The sequence below is a fragment of the Ambystoma mexicanum genome, chromosome 13 (genome assembly GCF_040938575.1).
Source record: "Ambystoma mexicanum isolate Mex_15411 chromosome 13, UKY_AmexF1_1, whole genome shotgun sequence".
Classification (NCBI taxonomy): Eukaryota; Metazoa; Chordata; class Amphibia; order Caudata; family Ambystomatidae; genus Ambystoma; species Ambystoma mexicanum.
This window is the reverse complement of record NC_090938.1, coordinates 74,783,683-74,803,414: the sequence shown is the minus strand read 5'-3', so window position 1 is coordinate 74,803,414 and position 19,732 is coordinate 74,783,683. Positions and strand designations below refer to the sequence as shown.

At 46.8% G+C, this 19,732-nt stretch overlaps 1 long non-coding RNA gene across 1 annotated transcript; it reads right to left on the bottom strand.

Moving 5' to 3' along the window:
* Positions 1-507: 507 nt before the first annotated feature.
* Positions 508-19,509, bottom strand: LOC138520087 (uncharacterized). Its single transcript, XR_011282781.1, has 3 exons — positions 19,453-19,509; positions 1,599-1,736; positions 508-772 (listed from the first exon to the last, which is right to left on the bottom strand). It is a non-coding gene; the product is annotated as an uncharacterized lncRNA (long non-coding RNA).
* Between the last annotated feature and the right edge of the window lie 223 nt (positions 19,510-19,732).

Genomic DNA, 19,732 nt, shown 5'->3' with positions numbered 1-19,732 from the left:
CATGAGAGGTGTCAGAAAGTTGCTGTCGTCAACAGAGGCGAGGTGTCAGCAAAAGAGTTACCACCGAATGGTCAAGGACGGTTATCAGTAAGACAGAGGAAAGGTTGGGGAGCTGAAGAAGGTTTGCCTTCAGGGGGAAGAGGAGAGGGGTCAGCAATAGAGCGATGGCTGAGAAGGGTGAAAGCTACCGTAAGAGCAAGGATGGATTTGGAGCTGAAGTCGATCACGAGGAGGACAGGATGCACAGGAGGTTTCTGGGATGTTTACATCCTGCCCAATCAGGGCGTGGGGGTGAGACCCCAACCTATGGGATCAATCCAAAGGTGCGAGGAGCACCTCGCATGTCACACGGTCATGGGGACGAACAGGAGAAAGCACAAAACAAGGTTATTCGCTGAAAGAAGAAATGCCCAGTCACTCTAAAGGGACTCACCCCATAAGAATTCTAAAACATGAAAAAGTGTACAAAGAATTATTACATTTATTTATTAGGACAAATCAATGGAAAGGTGATTAATACATTTTGTTTAAGAATACCATCAAAAAAGGTTTACAATCAAGAAAAGGATTTGTAGTACAAATAAATGTGCAAAGTAAACGAATTACATCAAATTAAAGTATAGAAAAAAATACATTCTGTGTTTCTTTAAAGCTGACAAACTGCTTTTGAGTGTAGACACACTGTATTTCAGAAGAGAACTCCACCCGGACGGTATGTTCATTGTGTGTTGTCCTTAAACAACTCTTCTTCAGGTCAATACAATTTGTCGTGCTAAGTAAAAAAAAAAGAGACATTGGAGTATTTATAATCTGTCAAATTCAAATAGTGCCTTAGTCACTGATATGTAAGTCCATCTACAACCATTAACCTTGACTCAGTGTACGAACATTACCTCATGAACACCTCAACTCTCTGATAAAACGCAGCTATACCCCCTCCAATTCGGACTAGCTGTTCACATAAGCGTTCTAAGCAGGCCTAATGCAGCCAGAACCATCGCTCTGACGACACACATCCTACTGATATCAAATACCACCACACCTAATGCTAGGAAGCAGCTACCATCGAGCACTCGCTTCAGCTGCACACATAATCGGGGCACCCATGCACCCTATGCCACCTTACTCTCTCAACTGACCTGGACCACGGTCCCCGAAGTTGTTCAACCTACCAGCGCTTTGAGGTCGTGCCAATGATATATAGAGCACTATATAAATGCCAAATAACACATAACAGTCATAGAACACAGTAACATTTAATGTGTCCATGTTGTTATTCCATAAGCAGTGTTCATCTCACATGACCTAGAAGGAGACCTGAAAACATAGCTTGCTAATAGTTGGACCAAACTACTATCGCATTGAGAAAATACGAATGCCACAAGAGTTGTATTACGGTGTGGATGTTAGACCACTAATGTGGATAACCACATCTTCCTGGTGGCAACGCTGGGATAGAGTGAACATTCTCACTCTGGAATATAAGGCTGTGCCCTGCTAATCTGTCAAATAGGCATGTAAGATGCTGTTAAGGTAAATAACAGACTACCATCACTGGGGTAATAAGCCAGCCTTACAGATGTTGGCCACCAGCTTACCTTAACTACTTGTATGCAATTTCATCGAGAGCAGGAATCGGGACCGGCTGTAGGAAACAAAGAGGAGAACAGGAGAACAGGGATGTCATTTGGGGTAACCAGGGGTAGTTGTGACCCCTGTGGTCTTCCTTGCTATCCCTAAAAAATAAATTACAAAAAAACATTTCTTTTTTTTTCTTTTTACACCTGGAAGCTCATGTGCTGTGGCCAGCGTCATGTGGCTCTTTGTTTCTGAAGTGGCTGGATTTCTTGTTCAGGCCTCTTAAAACAAACACAGGGTTCCACAAGTGTAACACTTTGAGCAGTGACCCTCAAAAAGAAAGAATAGGAATAACAAATAATTTGTCCTTCTGGCATTCTATACAACGATTGCTAGACTCATTAAAGGTTTATTTCAGGAAATGTTCAGGGGGTGAGCCAATGATTAGGTCTGTTCTTAAACTCCTCAAATTCACAATTCAGACACAAACTTCCAAAAAGAATTTAGAGTAGAATAAGCATCCACTTCGTACTATGCATTTTGCTTTTGCAAGTTGCAGTTATAGCATGTTTTTTTCTGCTGTTGTCTCTGTTACAATCACCACAAGACATTCCACCTCGGTGTCCTCGGTCACTTGACAAAATCCTTGTGCCTAAAAGCTCGTGTACAGTGTCGAAATGTTTGACCACAATTAATGCTTTGTTGTAATGTGTCTATCTTTCCATCTCCCTGGCATGTTGTTCAGGATGTTTGTATGCATGTATCAGGTAACAAGTGCCCAGAGTACGGGATGCCGCGTGAGTGTGCTGCATATTCCATGCTAATCTAAAAGTTCTTTAATATAGTGTTATGAACCCTCCCAATGGCATGTATTTTTCCAACCTCTGGAGCCTGAAAAGTAGATCGATGCTGGCATGACATGTGGCCAACTTTGTAACAGACCTGCAGATGAGCTGGCCTGCTGTTAAATCTCAGTTACCAGTTTAATGGTATCCACTATAGAGTGTAATTTGCTTCCTGACTTTGAGAACATTTAGACATGTAATTGCTCATTTTACTATAGCCAGTAAGATAGCTATAGTCGGTAAAAAAGCTCAGTGGGTTGAGGCTTGCTGCTGCAATGTGTGTGTGATCTGCAGGTTGCAGGTTCGAATCCCGGCAAGGCCACCTCAGCCTGTCATCCTTCTTAGGTCGATAAATGAGTACCAATACAGGTTGGGTGATATTTATGTATATTTTTTCTATATAAAGTGCTTAAGTGTAAGTGCTATATAATAAAACACCATTATCATTTGGCCTTGGATGTCTGCTTGCTTTCACAGTAATTTGGTAATACCAGTGTGTATAGGCCCATGTTAACGATAAATATGGTGATCCATTCTTGTATGAAATGTAGATCACATTACAGTGATATCGTAATCATATTTTTCAAAGTGTACTAAGAACAATGCTATGTGATGCCACTTCCTGTTTTGTCAGGGGGTGAAAGGTCGTGTTCTATCGTTTCCCGTGATGCCACTTCAGGGTGTGGTCAAATTACATCACTTCCTGTGGGGTCATTAGAGGTCAAGGGTCATCTGATGTCACTTCCGCTGCCCCTTGCATTTTGGTGAAATGACGTCCCTGCAGGAGAATGCCAGGAGTAGAGAGGCTGGAGTGAGAGGAGAGTCCAGCACCCTAGGACTGGTAAGTGGGAGAGTCATCAATATTGTGCTTGTGGAGACTCTGGAAGCGCCCCCCGTTGGCTCCAACTGGGAGAAAAGTTGAAACTCATACTGCATCTGAGCCAGGAGGTGGAGGTTCAGCATTAACTAGGAGGTGAGAAGCAGAATGGGAGCTGGTCATATCCTGCGGATATGGTGCACCCTGAACCCTGAGAGATGTCCCACTGGCAAGAAGGACATGCCGAAGGTGACCCCTGAGAGATATACCGCTGGCAAGAAGGACATGCCGAAGGTGACCCCTGAGAGATGTCCCGCTGGCAAGAAGGACACACCGAAGGTGAACCGTGAGAGATGTCTCGCTGGCAAGTAGGACACACCGAAGGTGAACCCTGAGTGATGTGCCGCTGGCAAGAAGGACATGCCAAAGGTGACCCCTGAGAGTTATCCCACTGGCAAGAAGGACACACCGAATGTGAACCCTGAGAGATATCCCGCTGGCAAGAAAGACACACCAAAGGTGAAAACTGAGAGATGTCCCGCTGACAAGAAGGACATGCCAAAGGTGAACCCAGAGAGATATTCCGCTGGCAAGAAGGACATGCCGAAGTTGAACCCTGAGAGATATCCCGCTGGCAAGAAGGACATGCCGAAGTTGAACCCTAAGAGATATCCCGCTGGCAAGAAGGACTTGCCGAAGGTGAACCCAGAGAGATATCCCGCTGGCAAGAAGGACATGCCGAAGGTGACTCCTGAGAGATATCCCGCTGGCTAGAAGGACATGCCGAAGGTGAACCCCGAGAGATATCCCGCTGGCAAGAAGGACACGCCGAAGGTGAACCCTGAGAGATGTCCCGCTGGCAAGAAGGACATGCCAAAGGTGAACCCAGAGAGATATCCCGCTGGCAAGAAGGACATGCCAAAGTTGAACCCAGAGAGATATCCCGCTGGCAAGAAGGACATGCCGAAGTTGAACCCTGAGAGATATCCCGCTGGCAAGAAGGACATGCCAAAGGTGAACCCCGAGAGATATCCCGCTGGCAAGAAGGACATGCCGAAGGTGACCCCTGAGAGATATCCCGCTAGCTAGAAGGACATGCCAAAGGTGAACCCCGAGAGATATCCCGCTGGCAAGAAGGACACACCGAAGGTGAACCCTGAGAGATGTCCCGCTGGCAAGAAGGACATGCCAAAGGTGAACCCAGAGAGATATCCCGCTGGCAAGAAGGACATGCCGAAGTTGAACCCAGAGAGATATCCAGCTGGCAAGAAGGACATGCCGAAGTTGAACCCTGAGAGATATCCCGCTGGCAAGAAGGACATGCCAAAGGTGAACCCCGAGAGATATCCCGCTGGCAAGAAGGACATGCCGAAGGTGACCCCTGAGAGATGTCCCACTGGCTAGAAGGACATGCCGAAGTTGAACCCTAAGAGATATCCCGCTGGTAAGAAGGACATGCCGATGGTGATATCCCGCTGGAAAGAAGGACATGCCGATGGTGATATCCCGCTGGAAAGAAGGACATGCCGATGGTGATATCCCGCTGGCAAGAAGGACATGCCGATGGTGATATCCCGCTGGCAAGAAGGACATGCCGATGGTGAACCCTGAGAGATGTTCTTAAGACTGGAGGTCCCTTCAACCCTCACAAACGCAGACAGACCTTTGAACTTATGTTGGTATTTTCCTCATTATGCAGAAGCCATCTTTTTTTTTTCGTTGCAACTTGAGTTGGATAATATTCCACTTTAACTCTAGAAAAAGGGGTTGATTGGACCCGACAAGAGGTGGAAGAAAAAGTGATAGATTTATTTTTGCTTCACTGGTTACAGAAAACGTAGGGAAAAGGCAAGGAGAGAGTGAAGCCCCTTCCTCAAAATTCCACCCTTATCCTCTTTCTTTTACCCCCCTTATGTGCATATTTCCACATTTAGTTATTGCTACACCTACAAGCATGTGTCATCTGTTGAGCCATGTCCATGTCATGAAAAGGATTCACCCTCTGAGATTAGCGCTATCGAATGGTTAAATGCCACATAATCACTCCTATTTGGCACTGAACACACATTCCGAAAATCTAGCAGTCATGATGCTGGCTGCTCACATGACTGGGGAATACTCATTACTAAAACTGTACACATTTGTTCTTGGGACATGAAATAATAGTTTTGCTGTATGACAGAAGGTTCTATAGTCCTCACAGTACGTTTCAATTAATAATCATAACATGACATATTATGAGAAAACATATCACAGTGCTTAAGGCAGGGCAATTATGTTGGATAATGCTAACCACCCCTTGCTGTATTCCACATAAAAACATGAAGCAAACTAATAATATAAATTACCACATGGAATAATCAATGATAGGTTATTTATAACGCGCTTAATACCCAGAGATTTCTAAGCGCGGACCCGGGGATCGAACCTGTGTTGTTCCATGTCCTATTGCTTCCCAGGTGAGCACGTTGCCCGTGAACTATCCACCGGAGAACGCTTTGTCGGACATTTCTACAAACTGAAGCTCCAAGGAGTGGAATCTCATCTGTCAGAAAAAGGAACGGATTGGCATCACAGGGGGGGGCATCACAGGGGGGGCATGAATGTTCTTGGTGCTGATTCACATCGAGGTGCAACAAGGAGAGTCTGGGTCATCAGATTCAATCAGGGCCCCTCGCGAGCCCAGCATTTAGAAACCAAAAATCTTGTCTAAAAAGGGCATCACTGTGGTTGGATGAGCTATGTGTTAATGAATGGGTTTCCTCCACTCCATCTGGTGAACTTCGGCCTTCTTGGGCTCAAGCGATTCCAAGAAGGCGGAATGAGACCTTACAATGGGACGGCTTTCAGCGTCTTCTGAGAATGTGATGTGCACAGCGAGCGCTTATGGTCAAGGAAAGTCTCCCCCCTATAAATAGACGGTCTGTTGGCTTCTCCTCAATGAAGACTCTGTTTGTTGCGTGCACAAGATGCCGTTAAAATGGATGAATCCAGAGACGTCGCTGACCACAGACTCTGCTCTGTTTCTGAGCATTGGACCCGCGCGTCTCACGCGTCAAGGCCAACGGTTGACGGAGATCCTGGAACTAGATGATCAGCTACCTTATCAGTCTCTGCCGCTCTGGTATAAAGTGGATCCAGTGGAGAGCGGTGCTAGGCTCGGCCTAGAATGGAAAACCAAGAAAGTTAAACATGTTACTGCACTTTTGTACCGTGCTGAGCACCACTGTCGCAGAATCACTTCAATTTAGTCTTTGGCAAAACTGGACATCCCCCAAAAGACAACACAAAAATGGATTGCAGAAGATCACACTTTCATGTTGTCTTGATACAATATCCTCTTGTTGGAATCAATTCTATTGCATATGGCTTACTTGCAGGATCTCTCTTAGCTGTTCCTTATCAGGAAGGCAGACTTCCCTTAAAGAAGTACTGCTTCCTCGTGTCTACTGTAACGTCAACTATCTGGTCTTTTAGGAAGCCTTTCCAGAAATGATCATGAGGTCAGAATTACTGAATTAGAGATGAAAAGGGGTGACTTATTTTACTCCCTGAAAAGAATTTCACTCCCAAGTTCAGAAATAGAAAATAAAATACTCCCAATTTAAAATCAGACCTGGAACCCTGCAAATGAATGGAGGTTCCTGAGAAGGCCTGGAGGTTATTGCGAAGGCCTGGAGGTTCCTGCGAAGGCCTGGAGGTTCCTTTGAAGGCCTGGTGGTTTCTGTGAAGGCCTGGAGGTTCCTGTGAAGGCCTGGAGGTTCCTGTGAAGGCCTGGAGATTCCTGCAAAGGCCTGGAGGTTCCTGCAAAGGCCTGGAGGTTCCTGCAAATGCCTGGAGGTTCCTGCAAATGCCTGAAGGTTCCTGCAAAGGCCTGGAGGTTCCTGCTTCCTGCAAAGGCCTGGAGGTTCCTGAAAAGGCCTGGAGGTTCCTGATTCCTGCAAAGGCCTGGAGGTTCCTGCAAAGGCCTGGAGGTTCCTGCTTCCTGCAAAGGCCTGAAGGTTCCTGCAAAGGCCTGGAGGTTCCTGCAAAGGCCTGGAGGTTCCTGCAAAGGCCTGAAGGTTCCTGCAAAGGCCTGGAGGTTCCTGCAAAGGCCTGGAGGTTCCTGTGAAGGCCTGGAGGTTCCTGTGAAGGCCTGGAGGTTCCTGCGAAGGCCTGGAGGTTCCGGAAAAGGCCTGGAGGTTCCGGCAAAGGCATGGAGGTTCCGGCAAAGGCATGGAGGTTCCTCCAAAGGCCTGGAGGTTCCTGCTTCCTGCAAAGGCCTGGAGATTCCTGCAAAGGCCTGGAGGTTCCTGCAAAGGCCTGGAGGTTCCTGCTTCCTGCGAAGGCCTGGAGGTTCCTGCTTCCTGCGAAGGCCTGGAGGTTCCTGCGAAGGCCTGGAGATTCCTGCAAAGGCCTGGAGGTTCCTGCAAAGGACTGGAGGGTCCTGCAAAGGCCTGGAGGTTCCTGTAAAGGCCTGGAGGTTCCTGCTTCCTGCGAAGGCTTGGAGGTTCCTGCAAAGGCCTGGAGGTTCCTGCAAAGGCCTGGAGGTTCCTGCGAAGGCCTGGAGGTTCCTGCGAAGGCCTGGAGGTTCCTGCGAAGGCCTGGAGGTTCCTGTGAAGGCCTGAAGGTTCCTGCGAAGGCCTGGAGGTTCCGGAAAAGGCCTGGAGGTTCCGGCAAAGGCATGGAGTTTCCGGCAAAGGCCTGGAGGTTCCGGCAAAGGCCTGGAAGTTTTGGCAAAGGCCTGGAAGTTTTGGCAAAGGCCTGGAGGTTCCGGCAAAGGCCTGGAGGTTCTGGCAAAGGCCTGGAGGGTTCCGGCAAAGGCCCGGAGGTTCCGGCAAAGGCCTGGAGGTTCCGGAAAAGGCCTGGAGGTTCCTGCGAAGGCCTGGAGGTTCCTGCGAAGGCCTGGCCGTTCCTGCAAAGGACTGGAGGTTCCTCTAAAGGACTGGAGGTTCCTGTAAAGGACTGGAGGTTCCTGTAAAGGACTGGAGGGTCCTGCAAAGTCCTGGAGGTTCCTGCAAAGGCCTGGAGGTTCCTGTAAAGGACTGGAGGGTCCTGCAAAGGCCTGGAGGTTCCTGTGAAGGGATGGAGGTTCCTGCAAAAGGTCTGGAGGTTCATGTGAAGGCCTGGAGGTTCATGTGAAGGCCCTCTGTCCTTCAGCACAATGAGTTTAAATCCCTCTTTATGTAGTTTGTGATTCTGTAAAATGTGGACCCACCTGGGAGGAAGGGAATGCTGTACAATGACAGAAAAATGCTTATAAAAGGTTATACTTCCAAGGAAAGATGGTAGCCATTGGGGCTTGTAGCTGTAGGCCGACGGATGGTTCTTCGGAAGTTCCTGCGGGTTATTTGGTGTGTTTCCTTGGAATTCCTTGAAGAACAAAGTCTTAAACCTTTCCTGAATCGAAGGAGTTTTTGGAGTGGGATGTTGTTGCAGTTAGCTGGGGCATAACACAATGGGCCTCATTACGAGTGTGCCGGTCCGGTAACAACAGTGCTGGTAAGCCTACCGGCACCGTTGTTACCAGACAGGCACACTACGAGTCTGCGGGCGGGTGCCGGCCCACTCTCTAGGGTCAGACATGGCGGGTGCCGCCCACAGAGTTTCAGGGAAGCACCGGCAACGATATTAACGGTGCCGGTGTTTCCGTGGTCCCCATTCCCATTGAGTCCTATGGTACTTAAATGGGAGTGGGGAATTACATTTTCCGGCGCCTCACTTCACGGACCCCCGGACCTGTAATGAGGCCAAATGTCTTTTTCCTCGTTTCTCTGTTTGGGCTAGCATGATATTCTGGTTCCTTGATGGATACAATCCTTGAGAATTGATGAGTTTCGCGGCTGGTAGGCTGGCGTCTGTGTGTTTATGGCCGTATGCGTGATGCACGTTGCCTTGAGCCCTATTCTGGTTGAAATAAGCAACCAATTGAATTGTCGTACAATTATATAGCTAGGGTCCTATTTTTTGGTTTTGGGATTAAGCGTGCTGCGGCGTGCATGATTGCCTTTAGGTGTGGGGGGGTAATGGGTGGTGTAGCGACCCCAGCAGGGATGGCATTGTCGACAGCCAGGTGTGAAATGACAGGGCATGAACCAGGAGCAGAAGTGCTTGCTCGCCTTTGTAGGGAAGTTAACTGACCAGCCCCAGGTCAGACATCAATCCCTTCTTTCCTTTCAAGCTAGCAGACATCCTTCTCCTCCTTCTCAAACAGTGGCATAGCCAATAAAATGTAAACACCTAAACAGGGGGTCAGTCTAAGCCGCAAATACTGAAGTTATGGATGTCTTAAGCTAGAAGTGGTGCCGGCCAGATGTGATGATGCGCCACGTAGTCTACGACACCTTCGTGCTTTCGCCCTTCACATATCGTGTCCCCAGAGGCTTGTAGGTTGCAGAGTCTCCGGAGAGTCTTTAGCCTCCAAAGGTTGAGTTAGTGAGTCGGCTATATGTTTGGTAAATTGGCTTAAGGAATCATCTTCCAAATCAGTACCCCTTGCACCCTTTAATATAGTCATATTTTGGGATACATGAGGTCCAGCAGGAAATCTTTCCTGGCCATTAGAAAAGGTCCTATATTGGGAGGTATGAGGCCCAACAGGAGATTCTTCAGAACCATTGAGAGAGCCCCCATTTGGTGGCTTTGAGCGAACAGAGTTAAGAGAATTAGGTACATAGAAATCTGCCACTGGTCTAAAACCCAAAGCACGCCCCCCCATGAGAGATTCTGCATTGGGCAGAGAACCATACAGGTTTCAAGGTTGGATGAGCATCTATAGAGCAGAGCTAATTAAAGGGGCCCTGTCCAGAGATGGACCTGGAGTAGGGATAGCGTCCACCCCAATAAGTGGTTTTGTGCTAAAGAACTCCTGAAATAATAGTTTCGCCTTGTCGAGGTTAACCAGATTTGCAGATATTGGAGTAGTAATGGGTACAGAGTGGGTAGGATTAGAGCAGAGTGGAAGGTTCTCCGGGGAAGTTGGAGGTTCTATGTCCGGGAAAGATGACATCAACTTAGAGGAAGTTTGAGCGTTTCCAATGACAGGAGCAATATTATTTGTAGGCTACTGGGAGATTGATAGTATTTTTGGAGGACAGGTAACATGCATTTCCTCTGGCCGCACAGCATTCTCCACCACCACAGGGGGGATACTGTCCTTTGGCACAGAACTATCTGGCAGTGATTCAGTCTGACTGGATGTAGTGGAAGTAATAGGTATTAAAATTGGTCCGGCAGAGGCGGGGGCCACAGTTGGAATAGCAGTCAAAGGTACTGTTAAATCCACGGGAATGTTAGCCCCCTTAGAAAGGGTAACATTTGTCGCACACAGAGGGGCACTTGGCAGGACCAAATTTGTAAAAACATTATTGGTAAATGAATTTATTATTTTCATGTTTTTCTGGTTTTTAGTTTTCTTTATTTGTTGATAAGGTTTCTTATTACCTATATGAGCCGAGCCCTTTACATTTACTGTTTCTTTCGTAAGGTCAATAAAGTCAGAGGACTTCTCCAGAATAAGATGAGAATTAGAATCTAGAGAAGAGGCAACATTGCCTCCCTTGAATGCTTTAGCCATTTCTAGTATTGTGCTTCCACATGCCGACACCTGAGGCATAGAACCAACAAAATTGGCAGATAACCCCTCTGGGACTTTTCCCACTGGGGGATTAATAGTCACTTTTATGGAAATAGTAGCCTCTTTTGCGTCTAGTAGAGTATAGGTCATTGGTTTAGTAAGTGGGGTTTTAAAGACTATAGGTTTCACTGTGGGAGTGACAGCACTACTGGCAGGTAAAGCGGAGAGATTAACATGAATAGAGGATGTATGTTTAACTAAACCATCAGAGGAAGACATGTCCTGTGAAAGATTAGAGGGGGAGATACTATGGTTCCTGCTGCCCTCTAATAGGGGAAGTTGAGGAGCAATAATCTCCTTGGGGGCAGGAGGAAGTTATGTAGAATTTGCACCAGAGTCATCTAACGTGGCGGCAGAGAGAAGCAGCTTTGTTTGTGGGGGGACGGGGGTTGGATGGGAAGCATTTACCATATTATTGTTCGGGTAAACAAAAGCTGCCCTTACCCCTACTAAGCTACCCCCTTCCTCCAAATTGAGGGTTATACTGGCTGCTAAGTGTTCTTCCTGAGCATCAATGGAAATGTCTTGTTTTCCACTTAAAATGCAGCTATTATTAGCTGGAGTATGTGGGATAACACCCATCATATTAAATATTTCAGCCCTATCTTGTGAATGGATTTGAGCATGGGCCATGCTTTTGGGGGTAAAGGAATCCAGTGAACTATCTACTGGAGTGTGTGGTGGCTTACCCAGAGAATTAGGGAGGGGGATCCCAAGAGGGGTAGAATCTTTCAGAACAGAAGAGAGAGCTCCCACAGCAGGTTGTGTAGAGTCAAAAGAAGCCTCCATAACTGGCTGGCTCCTGAGTCCCTTACGTGTCATCCAGACAGGGATTGAGCCTACAGAAGTAAGTGGCCAAAAACAGAAATAATAACAGTATAGTAAAATACAAATAGCTCTATGAGTGGTTAGGAGCTAGAACTTCAGGACCAGTTGGTTAGTATCTATATCTTAATCTGGAAAAGCACAGATTAAAAGGGGTTCCCAATCCTTTATAACAATAACACTATATTTTTAAAAAATGCACTGAATTGATTAGGTAGAAGAAAAAAGGAAAGACATTTCAAAACTACCGCAAATACACATTAAAATGAGGTAAAAACAAATAAGGACCCTGTCATAGAATCGGGGGGAAAATAGGGAGGGATGTATCCCAGAGTATGTTCCTTAAGAAGTAGAATAGAAAACTTATAAACAAAGTAGAGAGTCTCGTAGTTCAGCGAAAATCTTGGGGAAACACCCAGTCACAGGGTAAGGAACGCCCGACAAGTTAAGGAGCTGCCAGAGTCTGACTCTTCCCCCTTACCCTTGTGGCATACAGAAGTTAGGGCAAGTGTTGGTGCAGGGTAGCCCCCAGTCTGGAGTACTCACTGAACAGGCACAGGTCACAGCCAAGGGCTTAACGCTGCAAGGGTGGCTGTGTGCTCAGTTCATACTTCTTATGAAGTCACGTGACACCAGTCACGTGATCGCGTAAGGGTCCGCCTCCGGAAAACAGCAAGAGCAAAAAGTTTGCAGTGCTGTCTCAGAGCCCAACAATAAACAGCTGAAGTTCCGTGGAAATAAATGCCAGCAGTAGTCCACAGTTCAAAAAGCTGTTCGCTTCTCTGTTAAATCCAGTCTTTCCATAAAACCTCAGCCAAGATAACATGAATCGACATAGGCCTTGCTGGTGTGGGGTCTGGTTCTCTTTAAATTCTTTAACCAGTGTCTCATGGAAGAGGAATCCAACATTTAGATAAAAAATAACGACTGAGTTAAAATGTCTCCATCACAGTTTGGGAAGCTAAAGGCAGTTTTATCCCGTGCATGTATATTTGAATTTATAGGGGGTGGGGGGAAGAGAGAGAAAGAGAGAGAAAGAGAGAGAGAGTGAGAGAGAGAGAGAGAGAGAGAGAGAGAGAGAGAGAGAGAGAGAGAGAGAAAGGGAGAGAGAGAGAGAGAGACCCACTCCCTGCCTGCACTGAAAGTTCTGGCCATCGCTCTCCACTGCAAAGAGAAAAACAGTTTCTTTCGAAATTGAAGTCCTCTCTCTATAGTCCCCGTTATCATGAATGCACCAGACTGCGGCTGGAAAGCTAAAGAAAGCACTCGTTTGGTTTCTCTGCTGAGACTTCCCGACCACGCCAGGTTAGAGTAGCACGCGGCATAGGACGCCGGAACCTGGCGTCATGACTGGTGCACGTCAACCAGACCTTGACTCAATTTCCACAATCTGCACGTGTCTCCTTTACAATGAAGTGATACAGGGAATGTTGGGGCGTTTCCCCTCAGCCATCAATGTGAACTGAGTGCTCCTGGATGCTTTGCTGGAATCCTCTCTCAGTAAACACTCTGGCTCAATCTCTATTGGTCAACGTCGTAGTGTGTGTTCAGTACTCCCAAGCTGTAGCACTTCTTCTGGACCCATGACACAGAATGTTACAACAGGCCTCAGAAGCATGTCATTGTGTCTCCATTATCCAGAGTAAGACATTCACAGGAAATCTGTCCTTTGAAGGGGTGCTTCGTCATGCATGATGGCGTGTTCTCCTACCCTACCTTAAGAGGCGGGACGGAAGCACATGCAGGTCTGTACAGTCAGTGACACGTGCCAGAAAGTTCCCGCTCGAGTGAGGGGGCGGGTCCCTATATAATAACGAGCAGTGACATCACTAGTCACCTGCCCGTGCATGCGTGCATGTATGTGATGGCCGCTGCGACGGGTGCCGGGCAAAGCCAAAAGCCTCATGCATAGCATATGGCTTGCTGCTCTATAGTAATCGTAGGTATAATACATACAATTAGGCATATTTGCTAGAAATTGTGCCCTAAACCCCCCGCCCCCCACAGTAAACAAAATGCCTTGTTCAACTTTGATAGGAGCACGAAGCAGCAGGCCGTTGAGTTAAAAGGTTGTGACAGAGCAAGGAGGCGGGAATGTTGGTAGAGAGCGGGCCCAGAGGTGAGTGTCGGCAGAGGATTGGAAATGGTGGGAAACAGGCCCTTTGGCACCCTGGGTGGCCTACCATTTGGTCACCCTTTAGCCTGGCTATGACAGACCTACCCAAGGTCTTCCACTTAAAGTAATGACAACATTTAAGCTCTATCTGGTTGGTAAAACTTGTTAAAAACCCACGATGTACAACTAGGACCTCAACATGTACTAGAAGAATTTTCATGTATGTGTTTCTCTGTTCTTTCCGTTTTTACAGTGAAGTATATCCCTGTATCAATTTGTTTAACTTGGTTTATGCTTGTAATATAGTTTTTGTACCCCTTGTCCACGTTTATTGCTGTGTATAATAATTGCACTTCTGCACAGATTGAAATAGTTGTGTTACTCCATGAATATGTAAAAAGAGTATAAAAGAGTTAATAGGTAAAAACTGTACCTATCTTCACCAAAAAGAAAGTGCATATTGTGTTTTTTGATGTACACCTATCCATGAATAGGCAAAAAATAGCGCCATCCATGGATGGTTAATACACAGTAGATGTAATTTGCATTTAAATAAGTTGCAATTTTTTTACTACTATAGCCAGGACATCCCCCCTTTCATTATATATCTAATCACAGCCCTAAGTCCTGTATCTATTTTGGGCTATCCCTCCAGTTACTCCAGATGTGAGTGTCGGCAGAGGATTGGAAATGGCGGGACAACAGGACCTTTGGCCCTTTGGCACCCTGAGGCCCTTGGGTGAGCTGGCGCGTTATTAACAATTTAAATAAATAAATAAAACGGGTTGGAGAGAAAGCAGACTAATTCAAAAATAGGCAAGTCAAGGCTACAGCGAAGGATCAGTGAGTGAAAGTGACACAGACATTATTTTACCAAACAAACATCTTCAGGAAAGAAACTTAATAAAAATTAGACTTCTGAAAGATCATTATTTTTCAATTACATTTTATTTTGAAACCTCTCAATAATGAGCAAGTGCTGTTCGATTGGGCACCATGGTGCATACTAGCTGCCCGCAAGGTGCCCCCAATCAACTCCAGCCAACCCCAAAGATATTTCTGCTGTATAGAGGTGGGCAAATGTGGCGTAAGTATGACTGGGCACCAGATTGTATTATAAGGAATTTATTGCATAAGCCTGATGCGGGTGGACTGATTAACATAAGTTAACAGGAGCTAAGTAAGTCTCCTGAGCCACCACTTCACTTATGCTCACTGCAATAGTCACAGGCTGGTGAGTATTTATACACACATGTTAATGTTAATGTAAATGTTAAAGGATATTTGTACCGCACACTATCACCACCGGAGTGGTCCCCTGGCACTCTGGCGGCTCTGAAAGAGGGAGGGGGGGGGTGAGTTAGTGGGAATGAGCTGGAAAAGTGCTAGATAGCAGTGATGTGCTTTTGGCATCCTCAGCCCGGTGGGTCTGTTGTCTGGGCTTGGGGTGTTATACGGTCGATAGTCGTCGTGTACTGTTGTGCAAGTCTATGTGCAATTTGTTTTGTTGTTGCAGTGTAGTGAAGTTTGTGTGGTTTGCTGCGGTTTAGGCTTGTGGTTGTGTTTGGTTAGAGTTTGAGAGGTGTATGCAGAGGGATGAAATTATTAGTGGATTGGTTAGTTGGCATTGCTGTCCTTGCAATTATGTCTAGGGGTGATGCCTGCTATCATTTACTATTACATCGGAGTGTGGCACTAGCTAATTTCCAATATTCTGTCTAGATGTGAGGCAGGCTAGTGAGCACAATTCCCTTCTAGTGTTGCACTTGTCATCGTTCACAGTTTCATTTTAGTGTTCTAACATTCACATTTCCATCTAGATGTGACGCACCTTCAGGCTAAAGATTCCATCTAAGTGCGGCACATGCTAACATTCATAGTCCTGCCTAGATGTGACGCAAGCTTAAGGCTCAGAATTCCATCTAAGTGTGGCACATGCTGACATTCATAGTCCTGTCTAGATGTGACGCAAGCTTAAGGCTCAGAATTCCATCTAAGTGTGGCACATGCTAACATTCATAGTCCTGTCTAGATGTGACGCAAGCTTAGGCTCAGAATTCCATCTAAGTGCGGCACATGCTAACATTCATAGTCCTGTCTAGATGTGACGCAAGCTTAAGGCTCAGAATTCCATCTAAGTGTGGCACATGCTAACATTCATAATCCTGTCTCGATGTGACGTAGGCTAAGGCTCAGAATTCCATCTAAGTGTGGCACATGCTAACATTCATATATCTAGATGTGACGCAGGGTATTCTTGACCATTCGCTATAGGTGTAGCACTAGTTACTATTGGCTAGTATGTTGGTGCATGATGCAATGCAACATTTACATTCCTGCCAAGAGTGGATTTGGGCTGGTGGTCACTAATCTCTCTAAGTATACATGTTGTAAGACTATGGCAGTCTACATTATGGAGATGTAAGGTAGAGTGGCAGGGGCTTTCTGGAGTAGAGTAATTGCTCTACACCCCACCCATGCCACACTTACAGTTTTGTTGGTGTCTGTTGGCTTCCTTTGCTTCCCCTGCGGACACGTCTCGGAGCCGCCAATGTAGGATTCGCCCTTTGCCTCGGGCCCTTAGCCGCAGGTGTTGTCGGGCAGTTTGGCTGCCCTACCGCTAAGGATTTTAAGCGTCCGGTTGGCTAGTGCCTATGCTGGTGGGAGGCAGGGGTGGGGTATTGGATGAATGGTGCCTGGTCTGTAAAGCAGACTCCATACTGTAAAGCAGCCAATCATGGCCCGGGGCCGGCTATGTGGGAGTCACCAGTGGGAAGCAGGAAGGGGAGAAGGGAGACCACGGGGAGCGCGCACGGCACAAGTTGGGCTGTTTTTCCCATTCAGAGGGCCTGGGGCTATGCCATGGGTGATCCGAGCCTCACCTCCTGCCTGGATGGTTAGAAATGCGGCAGTGGGCTCCGGATGCAGAGGGTTAGGCCCTCGATGTTTTCAAACATCCAGAAGCAGCCAATCATGGTCCGGGGCCGGCTATGTGGGAGGCACCAGTGGGAAGCAGGAACGGGAGAAGGGAGACCACGAGGGGCGTGCATGGCACAGGTTGGCTGTTTTTCCCATTCAGAGGGCCTGGGGCTATGCCATGGGGGATCCGAGTCTCACCTGCTGCCTGAATGGTTAGAAATAAGGGATGGAGAGTGTAATCTGATTATTTTATATAATTATTCGACCAAAGGTCGATTGGACTATTAGCAAAGTCTTTGACAAACTCCACATCACGGCGGCCAGTATGCTGGGTGGAAAAAAACTATCTGAGGGACCTCGATGCATGAGGGATCTTGGGTACACTACACGTCACGTAGGGATAGTGTTACAGGCACGCCCATGTCGACATCCCCTTTAATTTCTCGAAAAAAACAAGATGCAATACTCCGCGGTTACCACTAGATGTCGGACCATATGCACAGCATGTGATTATAAGCAAATTAACAAACATCAGAAAAGTGTTTTACCAGTAAACCTTGAGTGCAAGTTTTTTTGAATACTTGTAATTATAGACCTCTGTAACATCCGTACTGCTCACAATCCCCTCTTGAGATGAGCCTGGCTGCTCAGCGACGCTACCACAAAACTTTATACCAAAGGTTGGTTTTGCTTCCACCTGTAGTCCTAGTTGTGTGTAGTGGTCCCAAAGGGTACTGCATACAAACTTTGCCTAACACACTGCTAGCAGTTCAAACAGGTTTATGTGGTTGGATGCTACTGCTGGGGACCAAACACTGTGTGCCGTCTGATGAAGGAGGTGAGCCTTCCACCCAGTTAGATGTGACTGTGGTGAGAGTGGCTTCTACTGCAGGGCTGGTGAAGGTTTTCCCTTGCAAGAGGTTTTTCCTTGACCACCACTGCAGAGAGAGAACAAGGGCTGCTGAGACAACCACTAGATCATCCCATTGTCCGCTGGCCTGACACCACTCTTGCATGGGGCGCATGCGTAGATGTGCGTGTGGGACTAGATCAATGCAGGAGACCATCATCCCTAACAGTCGCATGGCTTTGCGTACGGTCACCTCGCAATTGGCTACATAGTGAGGGATCTGGAACAGCATGTTTTGAACCCTCTCTTGAGGGAAAGACGTGCCAGTCTTTGGTCTGAATTAGAGCGCCCAGATATTGTTTGACTTGGCGGGGTCTAGGCTGGACGTTTTCTCGTTGATTGAGAATCGCAGACTGAAGAGGAGATCTACTGTCTTCTGGGTATTTGATAGCCAATTTCTGTAGGAATCACGTTATTAGCCAGTTGTCGAGGTAAGGATATTCTGGAATGGACTGCCTATGCATGTGAGCAGCTACTACCGCCAGTACCTTAATAAACACCCTGGGCGCTGAGACAATGCTGAAGGGAAGGACCTTGCACGGATAGTGCTTGTTCTCCATCATGAACCTTAGGTAATTTCGGTGCACTGGCAACATTGAAATATGAAAGTATGCATCTTTCATATCTGTTAAGGAGAATTCTCAGAAATGTGCCAACTCCCCTCCACCTCAGAGACACCCAGCACTCTTTGCTGGACCTTAGGACTTTTGTTCTAATCTGGAGAGAGAGGGACTTGTATTTTTCTGTGATTTGGCCTCTATAGTTCTTTTGACTTTGGAGTCAAACAAACGCCATAGGCTTCATCTTTACATTGTGACACAGCACCTTCAGTGCAGTGACACAGGGAAGTTTCAGATTTCCCAACGGTTTAAATACCTTCTCTTGGTGAAACTACTGTTTCCAAGCGCAGTAAAGTGATATTGACTTTACTTACATTGAGTAACTTGTGTATTGCAGGAGGAGAGCCGGGTAGCGTCTGGCTGGTCTCCCAGTTCGCTCTGCGAATGCCGCTCTAAGGGAGCATGCGCGTTTCTCATGAGCATGATCTCGCGAGATCTCGGCGGGCCCGTGATCTCGACCTCCACAGCAAACCTGTGGGTTTTGCCATTGGACACTCTGCAAAGTTTTCTGCAAAATGTTGCACACCTCACAAAGTGTAGGTGTTTTATGCAGGCCCCCAGGTTTTGTGGCTATTTCAGAAGACATATCCTTTAAAGAATGATGGATACTGCTTAGTCTTGTTTCTGTTATGTGAACAGTTCTTTGAACTACAACACAATAAAAAAAAAATAAAGCTATGGGGGGGTTGCGTTTTTCTCTTCCCCAAACAGCTGCAACAAAAGAACAAATTCCACTGACTTACCTGTCGAACCAAGGAAGTAGGTGCTGAGAAATATTCTTGCCAACACCCTTTCAGCGCAAATAACTTTTTTGCAAATCATTAACTTCCAAGTTAAAAACAGTCTGATATAAACAAGCATTCCATGGACTTCTGGCAGCGGACTACACATTACATCACTTCCACATTCTATTTTTATCCTGGAAGCCTGGAATCATGTTTGACTACACCCTTGCTTGTGAATGGAAGAATCTGGGTGCATCAAGTGTGATCCTCATATTTTTTCATACTAAAACTTTGTTAATTACTAACTACGTTTAGTAGAGCCAATTAGCACCCTTGGGGGGAGCCTGCAATCAGGAGGCTAGGCACGTGGGCTGAATCTCACGATGTGAGTCGCCTTCCAAGCTGCCTGATGGCATCTTACCCCACTGCCATCTTCTCCCACCCCCAGATCCCTTTTTAACTAATCTCCCCTCCCCACTTACCTTATTGCAGGTGCAGCACTCGGCTGCTGCTTCCTCTCCGTCTTCTTCATGAGTGAGGCCACCATGGAAAGGGAAGAAGGGGTCATTATGGAGCTCTGCCTTCCCTTTCCATGGCGGCCATCTTTGAACAGTCTTTTAGTTTCATGAAACGCAACACTGCGAGGTGACCCGTTCATGGAACGAAAATACTTTAAATTCGCCCCATGGGTGCTAATGGCGTTAACCACTGGTTCCAAGGGCTGGAACGGATGGTAACGTCCTGAGGCCCTCGTTAAAAGCC